Here is a 13,525-nt window from a genome sequence, read left to right as displayed (position 1 = left end):
TTGCCGTTCCCTTCTTCAGTGGACCACATTTTGTCAGAACTCTCCACCATGACCTGTCTGTCTGAGGTGGCCCTACGTGGCATGGCTCATGGTTTCATTGAGTTAGACAAGGCTGTGGTCCATGTAATTAGATTGGTTAGTTTTCTGTGATTGTGGTTTTCATTCTGTCCACCCTCTGATGGATAAGGATTAGAGGCCTATGGAAGCTTCCTGATGGGAGAGACTGACTGTGGGGGAAACTGGGCCTTCTTCTGATGGGTGGGGCTAAGCTCAGTAAATCTTTAATCCAATTTTCTGTTGATGGGTGGGACTGTGTTCCCTCCCTGTTGTTTGACCTGAGGCTGAACTATGGTTGGGATAATGAAGATAATGGCAACCTCCTTCAAAAGGACTTGTGGACACACTGTTGTATTCAGTGCCCCTGACCCTACAGCAGGCCACTGTCAACCCACGCCTCTGCTGGAAACTCCGAGACACTCACAGGCAAGTCTGGCTGAGCTTCTTGTGGGGACACTGTTCCTTTCTTCTGGGTCCTGGTGTGCACAGGTTTTGTTTGTGCCCTCCAAGAGTCTGCTTCCCCAGTCCTATGTAAGTTCTGTAATCAAATCCCACTGCCCTCCAATATAAAATTCCATGGGGGTTCTCTGTCCCTTTGCCAGATCCCCAGGTTGGGAAATCTGTTGTGGGTCCTAGAACTTTCTTAACAGTGCAAGCATTTCTTTGGTATAATTGTTCTGCAGTTTGTGGTTCGTCTGCTCGGCAGGTCTATGGTGCGGCTGATGGAGACCTTCTCCAAGAGGGCTTTTGCCACATGCTGTGTGACCCAGGTCTGCTGCACCCAGAGCCCCTGCCTCTGATGGACAGAGCCCCTGCCCCTGCTTTCCTGTTGGACAGGAAAGCCTGGGGTTGCAAAGAGTCGGACATGACTGAGCGACTGAATTGAACTGAAAGTCTGCCAGTTAAGGAAAGCATGTCCTACTTTGTAAAGATTATTCAGGTTATTTTATCTGTGTATCTGTTTATCTATTTATTTACTGGAGCAGTAACTGGCAGCCCACTCCAGTATTTTTGCCTGGAAAATTCCATGGACAAAGGAGCTTAGTGGGCTACAGTCCATGGGATTGCAAAGAATTGAACGTGACTGAATGCGCACACACACACATACACACACATCTATGTATCTATTTATCTATCTATCTTTATTCTAAATCTGTAGAAAGTCTTGTTGTCTTACCTGTTTTATGAAAATTCAGGGGACTGTCCAAGTTTGGCAACAGCTATAGTAAGAAGAGTACCCCCATCTCAAACCAGTGCGGTAATAGCAGTAGCAGCAACAATGATTAACTAGTATGAATTCTCAAGAGAAAGTGTGGAGGAGATTATAGTGGAAAATGAGCAACTGTGGTTGTCAAACAACACGGGAGGTCTAGCTCCATTTTCCAAATGAAGGCTCCTCTTCCACTGCACTGTCAAAGCTTGAGGTTTACTTTTCTTGACGATGGTAGCAGATTCACGGTAGGGTTGCAGTTTTCTCATCTAGAAAATGAGAGGATTAGGCCTGGTTAGTTTCACAGCCATTTTAATTCCTGCCCCTCTCCCTGACTCCCTTATTTTGAAAATATTTTGTCTATCAAACTATTTCAATAGTTGTATCTTTTTAAAGTAATCAGTAACATATAAAGCAGCCCATTAGAGCTTCCAGTTAACATGAGATAAATAGTATTACCTTTTTGGAGAAGTTATAATTCACCCTAAAGCAAACAAATTTTATATTTTTTGTTCATTCAAAAATGCAATAAATGTTGAAACAATTATCAAATTGCTTACTAGCAGTTAAACATGTTATCTCAAAGCAGTGGTTCCCATTGCCCTTCCCCATCTCTGATTCCTTGTTTCTAGAGGCGTCACTGTTTCGGGTAGTTCACTGTTTCATCGTGTTTGACTCCATTTTGTGAGAACAAGATGCTCATGATGCTCTTTCTGGATTTTGTTAGTTTTCTTCTTTATATAGTTAGTTCCTGGTATGACTGATGATACACGTACATTCTCCTACTTTGCTTCCTCAATTTAATTTTTAAATTGTTCTGACAGTAACTTTCACTCATAACTGAATCCTTTAGCATACGGCTATTGTGATATGATTACATTTCCTTTCTTACAAATGTTTTTATTTTCCCATATTTTATGACTGTTTTAATTATTTTATTTTGTTCAGTTTTCAGAGTCTTTCTCACTATTTTACCCTCCAAGTCTCCATCTAAATTGTAAATCTCTTCTTAATATATTTGGTTGAATCTGGCAACATATACGTTCATATTTTTCTTGGGCACATGCATCCTCAAGATGTTCAAACATTGGCTCACTGTTGTCATTTTGGAATCTTTCTTTTCCATCTAAATTAGTTAGGGTAATCTTAGGCGGAAGTAACCAATAGTCCACAAATGAATAATGGTTGAAACACAGCATAAATACATTTCTCACTCAAGTAACACTACTGAGCTCTTCCCGGTGAGTAGGGTGGGGTGCGTCTCTCTTTGCTGCAATCGCTCTGTAGTGCCCTGATGAGAGGCACTACTGTTCTCAGGGTGTGAGCTCCACAGTAGTCACAGTCAACTCCATTTAGTCAAGGCTAGTACATGGAGGCAATCTGGATGTCCACTGGCAGATGAATGGATAAGGAAGTTGTAGTACGTATACACAGAAGAATATTGCTCAGCTATAAAAAGGAACATATTTGTGTCACTTCTAATGAGTTGGATGAACCTACAGCCTATTATACAGAGTGCTGCTGCTGCTGCTGCTGCTAAGTCGCTTCAGTCCTGTCCAACTCTGTGCGACCCCATAGACAGCAGCCCACCAGGCTCCCCCGTCCCTGGGATTCTCCAGGCAAGAACACTGGAGTGGGTTGCCATTTCTTTCTCCAATGCATGAAAATGAAAAGTGAAAGTGAAGTTGCTCAGTCGTGTCCGACTCTTAATGACCTCATGGACTGCAGCCCACCAGGCACCTCCATCCATGGGATTTTCCAGGCAAGAGTACTGAAGGCAACTGGGGTGCCATTACCTTCTCCAATACAGAGTGCAGTCAGTCAGAAAGGGAAAGACAAACATCGTATATTAACACATGTATGTATATATGGAATCTAGAGAGGTGGTACTGATGATCCTGTGTGCAGGGCAGCAAGGGAGACACAGACATAAAGAGCAAGATTTTGGGCTCAGTGTGAGAAGGAGAGGGTGGGATGATTTGAGAGAATAGCATTGAAATGTATACATTACTATATGTAAAATAGATAACCACTGGGAGTTTGATGTATCTTGCAGGACATCTGAAGTCGGTGTTCTCTGACAACCTGGAGGGATGGGCTGGTGAGGGAGGTGAGGGGGAGGTTAAGGAGGGAGGAGACACACATATGCCTATGACTGATTGATGTTCAGTTCAGTTCAGTGCAGTCACTCAGTCATGTCTGACTTTGCAACTGCATGGACTGAAGCACACCAGGCATCCCTGTCCATCACCAACTCCTGGAGCTTGCTCAAACTCATGTCCATCAAGTCAGTGATACCATCCAACCATCTCATCCTCTGTTGTCCCCTTCTCCTCCTGCCTTCAAACTTTCCCAGCATCAGAGTCTTTCCCAATGTGTCAGTTCTTTGCATCAGATGGCCACAGTATTGGAGTTTCAGCTTCAGCATCAGTCCTTCCAATGAATGTTCAGGACTGATCTCCTTTAGGATGGACTGGTTGGATCTCCTTGCAGTCCAAGGGATTCTCAAGAGTCTTCTCCAACACCACAGTTCAAAAGCATCAATTCTTTGGTACTCAGCTTTCTTTATGATTCAACTCTCACATCCACACATGACTACTGGAAAAACCATAGCTTTTACTAAACAGACTGGCAAAGTAAGGTCTCTCCTTTTTAATATGCTCTCTAGGTTTGTCATAGATTTTCTTCCAAGGAGCAAACATCTTTTCATTTCTTGGCTGCAGTCACCATCTGCAGTGATTTTGGAGCCCCAAAAAGTAAATATCTCAATGTTTCCATTGTTTCCCCATTTATTTGCCATGAAATTATGGGACCAGATGCCATGATCTTAGGTTTTTGAATGTTGAGTTTTAAGCCAGCTTTTTTACTCTCTTCTTTCACATCAAGAGGCTCTTTAGTTCTTCGCTTTCAGCTGTAAGGGTGGTGTCACCTGAATATCTGAGGTTACTGATATTTTTCCCAGCAATCTTGATTCCAGCTTGTGCTTCATCCAGCCCGGCATTTCGCATGATGTACTCTGTATATAAGTTAAATAAGCAGGGTGATAATATACAGCCTTGATGTACTCCTTTCCCAATTTGGAACCAGTCCGTTGTTCCATGACTGTTGCTTCTTGACCTGCATACAAATTTCTCAGGAAGCAGGTAAGGTTGTCTGGTATTCCTATCTCTTGAAGAGTTTTCCAGTTTGTTGTGATCCACAGTCAAAGGCTTTGTTGTAGTCAATAAAGCAGAAGTAGATGTTTTTCTGGAACTCTGTCTCTTTTTTGATGATCCAATGGATGTTGCAATTTGATCTCTCGTTCCTCTGCCTTTTCTAAATCCAGTTGAACATCTGGAAGTTCATGGCTCCAGATGTTCAAGTCTGTGTTTGAGAATTTTGAGCATTACTTTGCTCGCGTGTGAGATGAGTGCAATTGTGCAGTAGTTTGAACATCCTTTGACATTGCCTTTCTTTGCGGTTGTAATGAAAACTGACCTTTTCCAGTCCTGTGGCCAATGCTGAGTTTTCCAAATTTGCTGGCAAATTGAGTGCAGCACTTTAATATCATCATCTTTTAGAATTTGTATTAGCTCAACAGGAATTCCATAACCTCCAGTAGCTTTGTTCGTATTGATGCTTCCTAAGGCCGACTTGACTTTGCACTCCAGGATGTCTAGCTCTAGGTGAGTTATCACACCATTGTGGTTATCTGGGTTATTAAGATCTTTTTTGTATAGTTCTGTGTATTCTTGCTGCCTCTTTTTAATATCTTCTGCTTCTGTTAGGTCGATACTATTTGTTTCCTTTATTTTCCCATCTTTGCATGAAATGTTCCCTTGATATCTTTAATTTTCTTGAAGAGATCTCTAGTCTTTCTCATTCTGTTATTTTCTTCTATTTCTTTGCACTGATCATTGAGGAAGGCTTTCTTACCTCTCCTTGCTATTCTTTGGAACTCTGCATTCAGATGGGTATATATTTCCTTTTCTCCTTTGCTTTTAGCTTCTCTTATTTTCTCAGCTATTTGTAAGGCCTCCTCAGACAACCATTTTGCCTTTTTGCATTTCTTTTTCTTGGGGATGGTTTTTATCACTGCCTGTTGTTCAATGTCATGAACCTCCATCCATAGTTCGTCAGGCACTCTGCCTATCAAATCTAATCCCTTGAATCCATTTGTCACTTGAGAACCCTATGAACACCATGAAAAGGCAAAAAGATAGGACACTGAAAGATGAATTCCGCAGGTTGGTAGGTGCCCAATATGCTATGGGAGATCAGTGGAGAAATAACTCCAGAAAGAATGAAGGGATGGAGCCAAAGCAAACCAACGCCCAGTTATAGATGTGACTGGTGATGGAAGTAAAGTCTGATGCTGTAAAGAACATAGGAACCTGGAATGTTAGGTCCATGAAGCAAGGCAAATTGAAAGTGGTCAAACAGGAGATTGCACAAGTGAACATTGACATTTTATGAATCAGTGAACTAAAATGGACTGGAATGGGTGAAATTACCTCAGATGACCATTATATCTACTGCTATGGGCAAGAATCCCTTAGGAGAAATGGAGTAGCCATCATAGTCAACAGAAGAGTCTGAAATGCAGTACTTGGATGCAATCTCAAAAATGACAGAATCATCTCTGTTCATTTCCAAGGCAAACCATTCAATATCACAGTGATCCAAGTCTCCGCCCCGACTAGTAATGCTGAAGAAGCTGAGGTTGAATGGTTGTATGAAGACTTACAGTATTTTCTAGAACTAACACCCCCAGAAAAAGGTCCTTTTCATTATAGGGGACTGGAATGCAAAAGTTGGAAGTCAAGAAATACCTGGAGAAGATTTGGCCTTGAAGTACAAAATGAAGCTAGGTAGAGGCTAACAGAGTTATTCCCAGAGAACACACTGGTCATAGCAAACACCCTCTTCCAACAGCACAAGAGAAGACTCTACACATGCACATCACCAGATGGTCAATACTGAAATCTGATTGATTATATTCTTTGCAGCCAAAGATGGAGAAGCTCTATGCAGTCAACAAAAACAAGACAGGGAGCTGACTGTGGCTCTGATCATCAACCCCTTATTGCCAAATTCAGACTTCAATTCAAGAAAGTAAGGAAAACCATTCAGGTATGACCTAAATCAAATCCCTGATTCATGTTGATATATGGCAAAAACCATTGCAATATTGTAAAGTAATTATCCGCCAATTAAATTTTTTAAAAAGTGAAACTGCATTAAATAATGATGAAAAAAGAATAGAGGTAGTCCTGGAAGTGGCTTACATTCCTCTCACCTGGATCTTTGCCTAGAACTCAGTCTTGTGGCTAAGTCTACAAGAGTGGCTGAGATAAATTTGTCTAGCTGTGAGTCCAGAGAAGAGGGAATGGATTTTGGTGAAGAGCTGATAGTGTCTGCAGTGTAATCATTCTGCAGATTTCTTTACCTCCTTGTTATATTAGGTCCTTTGTTTCCTGATTTCCACATCTCTTGCTTTAACTTGATTTAGTTTCATGTTTTTAGGAATAGAGCATATCCTCCAGTATCTTCCTAAGAATGGGTATCTTGATGGTGAAGCTTTTGAGATATTTTATATCTGAGGATATTTTTATTCTGTTTTACACCTGATGGATAGTTTAACTGGATCTAGGATTCTTTTTACAAGTCATTTTCACTCAGCATTTAAAAGGAAAATTATTGGATTATAGGTTATTTACAATGTTGTGTTAGTTTCAGGTGTATATCAAAGTGAATCAGTTATACATAGGCATGTGTGCTAAGTCACTTCAGTTGTGTCTGATTCTTTGCAACCCTATGGACTGCAACCCACCAAGCTCCTCTGTCTATGGGGATTCTCCAAGCAAGAATATTGGAGTGGGTTGCCATTTCTTTCTCCAAGTTCTACATATAGGTATGTCTATTCTTTTATTTTTTTTTCAGATTCTTTTCCCATATAGGCCATTGTGGAGTACTGAGTAGATTTCCCTGTGCTAGACAGAAAGTTATTAGTTATCTGTTGTATATATAGTAGTATGTATATGTCAATCCCAGTCTCCCCATTTATCCCACCCTTACTTATCCTGGTGACCATAAGTTTGTTTTTTACATCCATGACCCTACTTCTGTTTTGTAAATAAGTTCTTTTTTTTTTTTTTTGATTCCACATATAAGCCATATCATATGATATTTGTCTTTCGGTATCTGACTTAGCTTCACTCAGTATGACAATGTCTAGGTCATCCATGTTGTTGCAAATGGCATTATGTTGTTCTCTTTTACAGCTGACTAACATTGCATTGTATATATGTACCACATTTTCCTTATCTATTCTTCTGTTGATGGACATTTAGGTTACTTCCATGTCCTAGTGCTTCAGTGAACATTGGGGTACATGTATCTTTTTCAGTTATGGTTTTCTCCATGTATATGCCCAGGAGCATGACTGCTAGGTCATATGATAATTCTATTTTTAGTTTTTTAAGAAACCTCCATACTGTTCTCCATAGTGGCTATACCAATCTACATTCTCACCAACAATGTACGAGGCTTCCCTTTGCTCCACACCCTCTCCACCATTTATTGTTTGTAGATTTTTTTGATGATGGCCATTCTGACTCGTATGAGCTGATACCTCATTGTAGTTTTGATTTGTATTTCTCTAATAATTAGTGATGTTGAACATCTTTTCATACGCTTTTCGGCTATCTGTATTTCCCCTTTGGAGAAATGTCTGTTTAGATCTTCTGCCCATTTTTTGATTGAGTTAATTGTTTTTTTGATATTGAGCATGAGCTGTTTGTACATTTTGGGATGTTAATCCTTGTCAGTTGCTTCATTTGCAAATAGTTTCTCCCATTCTGAGAGTTATCAGTTTGTTTTGTTTATGATTTCCTTTGATGTGCCGAAGCTTTTAAGTTTAGTTAGATCCCATTTGTTTATTTTTATTTTTATTTTCATTACTCTAGAAGGTGAATCAAAAAAGATCTTGCTGTGATTTATGTCAAAGAATGCTCTGCCTATGTTTTCCTCTAAGAGTTTTATAGTATATGACCTTACATTTAGGTCTTTAATCCATTTTGAGTTTATTTTTGTGTATGTATTAGGGAGTGTTCTAATTTCGTCCTTTTACATGTACCTGTCCACTTTCCCAGCACCACTTATTGAAGAGACTGTCTTTTCTCCTTTATGTATTCTTACCTCCTTTGTCATAGATTAGATGACCACAGGTGTGTGGGTTTCTGTCTAGGCTTTCTATCCTGTTCTGTTAATCTGTATTTCTGTTTTTGTGCCAGTACTATACTGTTTCGATGTCTAGCTCTCCAGGAAAACATTAAACTTGTCAACATTTGAATCATAGGGATCCCTTAAGAAAAAGATAAAAGGCCTGAGAAAATATTTGAAGAGATCATAGTTGAAAATTTTCCTAACATTGGAAAGGAAATAGTTACCAAAGTCCAAAAAGTGCAGAGAATCCCACACAGGATAAACCCAAGGAGGAACATGCTGAGACACATATTAATCAAACTAGCAAAAGTTAAATACAAAGAAAAATATTAAAAGCAAGAAGGAAAAATGATCAAATGACATATTCAATACAAGAGATTCCCGATAAGGTTATCAGCTGATTTTTTAGCAAAGAAACTCTGCAGGCCAGAAGGGAGAGGCAGGCTATATTTAAAGTGATGAAAAGAAAAACTTACGACTAAGAATATTCTACCCAGCAAGGTTCTCATTTAGAGTTGCCAGAGAAATCAAAAGCTTTACAGACAAGCAAAAGCTCAGAGAATTCAGTACCACCAAACCAGCTTTACAACAAATACTTAAAGGAACATCTTTAGGCAAGAAACACAAGAGAAGAAAACAAAAGAAGGGAAGAAAAAAAAAAACCTACAAAAACAAACCCCAAAGAATTAAGAAAATGGCAGTAGGAACATACATATCAATAATTACTTAAAGTGCAAATGGACTAAATACTTCAACCAAAAGACATAAGACTGGCTGAATGTATACGCAAACAAGACCCATATATTTGCTGTCTACAGAGACCCACTTCAGACCTAGGGACACATACAGACTGAAGTGAGGGCATGGAAAAAGATATTCCATGAGAATGGAAATCAAAAGAAAGCTGGAGTAGCAATGCTCATATCAGATAAAATAGACTTTAAAATAAAGACTATTATAAGAGAGACAAGGAAGGATACTACATAATGATCAAGGGATCTATCTAAGAAGAAGATACAACAATTGTAAATATTTATGCACTCAACATAAGAGCACTTCAATACATAAGGCAAATGCTAAACAGCCGTAAAAGGGGAAATCGACAGTAACGCAATAATGTTGGAGGTCTTTAACACTCTACTTATGTCAGTGGACAGATCATGAGACAGTAAATTAATAAGGAAACACAAATCTTAAATGGCACATAGACCAGGTAGGCTTAATTGACATTTAAAGGACATTACATCCAAAAGCAGCAGAATACACTTTCTTCCCAAGTGCACTCGGAACATTCTCCAGGATAGATCACATCTTAGTTCACAAATCAAGCCTCAGTAAATTTAAGAAAATTGAAATTATGTCAAGCATCTTTTTGGACCATGATGCTATGAGATTAGAAATCAATTACAGAAACAAAACAAAACAAAACTGTAAAAACTCCCTCAGCATTTTGCTGGAGTATTTCAGAGTCTTCTTGGTGCCATTTTAGCCAAAGGGAAGTCTGATGCTATTCCAACTCTTGAGCTTTTAAATGTGAGCTTTTTTTCCTTCCCTAATTTGAAGCTTTTATTTTCATCTTATTATCCTTGGGATTTTGAAATTTCAAGATGATGTACCTGACATGATTTTTAATTGATTATGTAGGGAAATGCTATGGATATTTTCTTTCTGGATATTTGCCTTTCAGTTTTGAGATTTTTTTCTTGTAGTATTTATTTTATCAATAGTAAAGTCAACTTCCCCCTACAATTTAACATCTCAAATTTAGTAGTCAGGATGCATATTAAATTGATGGTTTCTTATAATAACCATCAGTCAGGTGGCAGTAATGACATGGCTGTGTAAAAAAAAAATTCTGTTGACACTTTCTTATTTGATCAGCATCAAAGAATCTTGTGTTCCATGAAACATTGTAAATTCTTTCATTTGGTTTTCTTGATTCTCTTTTTCTAGAAGATCTGCTACTATATTTTATCTAATTGAATCTGCTTTCTGTTGTAAGGTACACCATTATTTTATGTATCACGAAGAAAAATATACTTTCAATTAAACTATAAAATTATTTTATTGTGTTATCACTTGCAATGTTAATTTTATTCTGATTCAAAGAATATGTTTAAACTTAATTAAATATAAAATGTATCATATATTTCTCTGGTGGGTACATAAAACAGAACACTCACTAAAATAAATTGGATAAGTTTCCCTGAAAACGTATCCGTATTCAGAATTCATCTCTCTGAATCCCTTTTGAATTCCAAGTCATTAATGTCTTGGCTCATTCATGAGCATCACTTTGTGTGCCACAAATAGTGCTGGTCCTGAAAAGATGCTTAATAATCATGTAGAGTGAGCTTGCTTTGTGATTCCTTCTTTGAGAACATTGTGAAAAATCCTTTGTTCTCTATTGTTCCTTTTGCTTCCTCACAAGCTTATGGTTTCTAGATGTTAAAAGAGGGTTCCATTATTGTCTCTTGAGTTTCTTGGAACCAAACTAATACGAATTTTGCAGGCTTTCATAAATGTGCAAGTCATGACAACTAGTTTATTACTGGCAGCTTCTCTGAGAATAATTGTGAGATGCTATCGATTCTGAGATGTGTCTGATTTCGTGGCTATAATAATTTGGAAAATGTGCATTGTATTTAGATGTTGAACCTCTAAAAATGTCTTATTTTTTAAAATCCAATTTTCACATCTTATATATTTATATTGTTATAAATTTCCTTAATTGTAAGGAAGAAGAACTTGAATTTTGTCAAGATGAAATGGTAAGGATTCCTGGAAATCTTTGATCTCTAAAAGCAGCACATGTGCCAGAAGATCTACCTGAACTTAGAGGTGATCAAAAAATATGAAGTACCATGTTTATGGTTCAAGCATCCTTTTATAGGTGCCCTGGGGAACTATGCCTAAAAGCAGCAGGAAACATTTTTCCAGCTGTCCTTCTCTAGAGGTTCACAATCATAGTGTACATGCTATAGTGTAACTGGATCTATTCACCCAAATGTAGATTTCCTGCAACTTTATGAATTACTTCATGGTAGTCTATTGAATAAATGCACTGTGCTTTATTTAATCCTTTCTTTAGCATGGATCACTAAACTGCTTCCATTTTAATTTTTGCATTAATCAATGATGTAATAAACATCCAAATATAAATGTTTGTAATTTGTTGAGTTAAGGGCTATACACATTTTAAAGTCTTTTTTACCGCCAAATTGCCTTTCAGAAAGGTTATACCAATTTATATTTTCACCAACTATCCATCAGAATGATCATTTCCACACATCCCTTTAATTCTGAGTTTTGTCAGTCTTTGTTAACATGAGGAGAAAGAAGTGATCTCCTTATTGTTTTCATTTTTTAGAAATTACTTGGAGCCTGAAGAACTTTCTTATGTGCCATGGTGTCCTGTGAAAGAGAAAGAGGCTGCTCGCTCAGGTGGTTGGAGCACAGCAGCTGGAGGGGCTTTGGGGTTGATGTCAGTAGAAGGTATTTGGAAGGGAATGGGTAGTTTCTACTTGCAGGAGGCTTGCAGGGTCTGGGGTACTGTGTGGTTTAAATCCTGTTACCTTGCCAGAGACCCTTGTAATCACCCTCTCTAAATGGCTAGATGCCTTCCAGGTATCATAGGTTTTGTTACTGTGACTGTGATGTTTGTGAGAATATATAGCTGCAACCTTCAGACTGTATGGTCCCCACTAATCCTGAAGAGCAAGTGGTCTTAGGGCAGTAAGTAGGGGAGGTGTAAGTAGGGCTTTGAGTCAATGGAGAGTCCAGAGAGGGTCTACCAAGCTGGAGAAGAGTGCAGATGATATAAAGCAGAATGAGAGAAGTTTGACTCCAGACAATTGTCCATATAGGAGAGGAAGGGCGAGTGCATTTGAAAGGTGAACTGAGGTCACATTGTAGACTTTGAGGCACCTTAAAAGTGAGTTTGTGGAATATGTTCTTTATGTTGAGGGCAGTGAGGATGCCAGGTATGGTGAGTCCTAGTATGGTGAAAATGGACAAATGCCATGATTAGGAAAGTTAATAGCATTAGATGGCACTGGAGATGGATGCGGGCAATCAAAAGGTTGTATTGCTGGGCTTTACATGTATTATGCAGTTGATAAAGCCTAGAACTTTTTCCATTGTGACTGACTTATGTTTAGTGGGACACAGAATCAGGTGAGTGCTTCCAGTTCAGGATTGTTGTTATTCTCTATTTCCCAAAAATGAAAGTAGGAAGTAGTTCATATTTTGACAGACAGGTCAGGCCTTTGGAAGAGGCTGTAACAGAAAGTAAAATAGTTTTTGAACACATCATATGGTAGTTGGGTAGATTCTGGACATATAAAAAGGCAAAATGAGTTCAGAAACTGCATTAGAGAACCCTATAGACTTACCATAAGATCATCTACTTTGCCAAATGGCAGCTAAAGTATAATTGCAGTGGAGCATGCACTCATTAAGCCATTTAGACAAGGAAAGTTTACATGTGTTTCATTTATTTCATTTGTATGGGCATATCTTTTGTACTTGAAATTTTAGACTAAATGACATCTAAACATTGCCTTCATTTGATTGGGAAATCATCTTAAGCACATGGTACAGGATATTTAAAAAGGCCTTAATATTAATAGCTTGTAATTAGATGGTTTATCATTATTTTCATTAAAATTTAAACTGTGTTTTCTGAAATAACATTTATTATGCTCTTAGATATAATCTGCCTTAGCAGTCAGTAACTGAATAAATAATTTCACCTCTGGTATTACTGCCTGACAAACAGTGATTTTCAGAGATGATCATAAAATCTCATTACTGATTATTTTTTAGAGGTAGAATGGCAAATATCTTCTAATAAATTATGCCTTACTCTTGGCTCATTTATGAATAGTTATTGATAGTTATTGCTGTGGATTTATTTTGTGCTCATAAAATGCAGTTACATTTGTAGTTGAAGAATTCAATTTTATTCTTCCAGTAACTGCAGCCAAGAGCTTTATTCTCTTTCAGTCTAGCTAAGTCACTGTGGCATTCCTTGGCCAAAAGGAAGATATT

At 38.2% G+C, this 13,525-nt stretch overlaps 1 protein-coding gene across 3 annotated transcripts in view; it reads left to right on the top strand.

The window, feature by feature from the left end:
* The window catches only part of PDE4B (phosphodiesterase 4B), a 636,924-nt gene that overhangs the window by 16,896 nt on the left and 606,503 nt on the right, over positions 1-13,525 (top strand). Inside the window, exon 1 of one of the 3 annotated variants that reach the window (XM_070468014.1) lies at positions 6,359-6,379. The exons of the other annotated variants lie outside the window; for them this stretch is intronic. The gene's annotated coding sequence lies outside the window, so the exon portion shown is untranslated. Of the gene's footprint in view, positions 1-6,358; positions 6,380-13,525 lie in introns of those variants that run through there. 3 annotated transcript variants of the gene reach the window in all.

This window comes from Odocoileus virginianus, chromosome 5 (assembly GCF_023699985.2).
Source record: "Odocoileus virginianus isolate 20LAN1187 ecotype Illinois chromosome 5, Ovbor_1.2, whole genome shotgun sequence".
Lineage (NCBI taxonomy): Eukaryota > Metazoa > Chordata > Mammalia > Artiodactyla > Cervidae > Odocoileus > Odocoileus virginianus.
The sequence above is the reverse complement of the archived record's forward strand: the minus strand, read 5'-3'. Positions and strand labels throughout refer to the sequence as shown.